At 38.5% G+C, this 2,834-nt stretch overlaps 1 long non-coding RNA gene across 1 annotated transcript in view; it reads left to right on the forward strand.

Moving 5' to 3' along the window:
• Window positions 1-2,308, forward strand: part of LOC102765879 — a 2,899-nt gene extending 591 nt beyond the window's left edge. Inside the window, exons 2-3 of the long non-coding RNA XR_435727.2 lie at window positions 1,116-1,192; window positions 1,947-2,308. This is a non-coding gene — a long non-coding RNA (uncharacterized LOC102765879). The remainder of the gene's footprint in view (window positions 1-1,115; window positions 1,193-1,946) is intronic.
• The last annotated feature ends 526 nt before the right edge of the window (window positions 2,309-2,834 follow it).

Consider the following 2,834-nt stretch of genomic DNA (forward strand, 5'->3'; position numbering starts at 1 on the left):
CTGGGTCCGGGGACTTGGGGGCTCCGCGCCCGGCTGCCCTAGCTTCCGCGATCTCTTCCTTAAATCCGCTTCCGCTCCTTGTCTCCGCGAAGTGATTTACTCTGGTTTGCAAACTCAGACCTGTTTTTGTTCAGAGGAAATAGTTCAATAGGGAACTGGGGGGGGAGGGAGGGGGCTCACGTCTGGGGACCTTTTGAAATCTTTTGCCTCTCGATTTTGTACGGTTTTTAATTATTAGATCGTTCTTCTGCTCTTTGTTAATACTATACTTGGACAAGCACATATTGAACCCTGAGAAAATTCGGAATCATGGTTTTGTAAATTCTTTACATAGGTCCTCAAAGGTGAAATATTACTTGAACTCACTGAAAACCTTGCATTTTTTGGTGCGTTTTAATAAAGGAAATAAGTTGACTCTCTGTCTTTTTTAATATTAGGTGGGGCAAACGTAGGTTTACCATTGTGAGTACGTGAACCACTTTATTCTTGTATGATTTTTATTAACCGCTGTGTTTTCCATAGGAATACCTACTTCTGCCCCACCCTGTATGTAAGTTAAAGGGATTAAATTGCAGCATCACTTTGCTTGATAAAACCAGGTGAATGTGTGTGTTTCAAAATTTGGGGGAGAAAACTACTATGTGAAAGAAAGACCTGTTGAGGGATGATGGGTTGGGTAGTGCTTCATGCAGTTTCAGTTAAATATGTATGGGTGTCTCTGATCTAAAAGGTGCTTGATTTAGAGAAACAGGACATTTTATGAGATAGAAATTATATAATGTGGACCTTTATAGTGAGAAATTCGTTGTACTGTATTACAGATTTGTCTTGGACTTTGTCCAAGGAAGTTTATTGCTGTATGCATTCCGAGGGCCTTACAGTGTGGTTTTAGTTATAATGCAGTCACGGCTGCAATGGTCATGTTTATTGAGGGCTTAGTTGAAAATGAGGGGTGGAGGGAGGATAGAGCTGTACATCAAATATTCTCAAATTATTATTTACTACTCAGGTTATTGATTAAGTACATAATATAATTTGACATTCAAGATAATTCTCCAAAATACATAACGAATTAAAGGCTTAACATATTTTTCCACTTTTGCTTGATTCTTAAGATACTGTGCAGTAACATGAAAGCCTTGATGGAAAAATAAATTCTGTCTAACCTTGTTTAAAGTGATAATGACTTAAGGTAATAAGTTCAAGTTTTCATAATTCAATTCATTTGGCACACAATAATGTTGTTTACACTATTTAAACCAAGACAGCGATAACTCATAATTTAAATTTTACAGTATTTTGTTGGTATCATCTCTTTAATGAAAGATGCTGTGATTTGGGTTTTATCTTATAAAACTCAGGTGGTTCTTTATGCCATTTGTAGCATAAAAGAACTGCTTTCTCCAGTCCGTAGGAAGGATTAAAAGATTATGCTGTGTGTGTTTTTTAGTGCCCATGCTTATATGATGTAGGTTTTTCCATAATCAATGAAAATGTCTATTTTTTAAAAATATATTTTATTGATTTTTTACAGAGAGGAAGGGAGAGAGATAGAGAGTTAGAAACATCGATGAGAGAGGAACATCTATCAGCTGCCTCCTGCACATCTCCTACTGGGGATGTGCCCGCAACCCAGGTACATTGCCCTTGACCGGAAACGAACCTGGGACCTTTCATTCTGCAGGCGGATGCTCTATCCACTGAGCCAAACTGGTTTCGGCGAAAATGTCTATTTTTAAATATCAGAATTTTAAAAAAGTTTGCTTCTTCTCTCACAACCACAACACAAATTTCTTTGTGGAATTTAATGGTGGTGGTGGTAGGGTAACTCTACTGTCCTGAATGATAGGAACATATTATCCTTCATTGGACAACTGTAATATGATGCTATCTCAAAATGGTCATATTTACCTTTGCAAAATTCTTTAACCATTTGATACCTGCAGGAATCTTGTGATGTAGACAATACAGTTGATAGTCTAAAACCCCATTGAAATCACTTTTGGCAAGAGGAAGAATTTGGATATTGATTCAGTATGACCTTCCTCAGTCTCTTGTTATTATGAAATGAAATAATGTATGTAAGAGTACCTTGAGATCTGTAAGTAACTATACAAATATAAGAATTACTATTCATCCAGTTGGATTTCCGTTTTCAATCCAGTAGCAAATCCTGTAGGCTCCACTTTCAAAATATATCCTGAATCAGACTCATTTCATCATCTTTCTGAAACCACTGTTCAATTCCATCATTTGTTGCCTGGCCTACTATATCAGTTTCCTTTCGGCTTAAAAGGAATTTAAAAAAAAACATATTCTATTGATTTTTTACAGAGAGGAAGGGAGAGGGATAGAGAGTTAGAAACATCCATGAGAGAGAAACATCGATCAGCCGCTCCCTGCATACCCTCTACTGGGGATGTGCCTGCAACCAAGGTACAAGCCCTTGCCCACAATCGAACCTGGGACCCTTCAGTCCGCAGGCCAACACTCTATCCACTGAGCCAAACCGGTCAGGGCAAAAGGAGATTTTAAAAAAAATATAGATCATGTCACTACCCTGCCCAGAATTTTTCAAAGGTTCTGCATCCATCACACTTAGAATAAAATCTTGACTACCCCCTCCCACCCCCCACCTCCAATACCTATAAGGTCCTCCATGTCACTGGGATCTGCCTACCTCTGAGATTATCTCCTGCATTTCACTCCTTTTGTTGCTCCACTTCAACCACACTGTTGCTTTGCTGTTTCCTATACACTGGAACCTTGTTTATTCCAGTCACAGGGCTTTCCTCCTGTTTATTGCATTGCTTATTGTTCAGTTCTTGGCTTAC

This window comes from Myotis davidii, unplaced genomic scaffold (assembly GCF_000327345.1).
Source record: "Myotis davidii unplaced genomic scaffold, ASM32734v1 scaffold581, whole genome shotgun sequence".
In the NCBI taxonomy this organism is placed as follows: Eukaryota; Metazoa; Chordata; class Mammalia; order Chiroptera; family Vespertilionidae; genus Myotis; species Myotis davidii.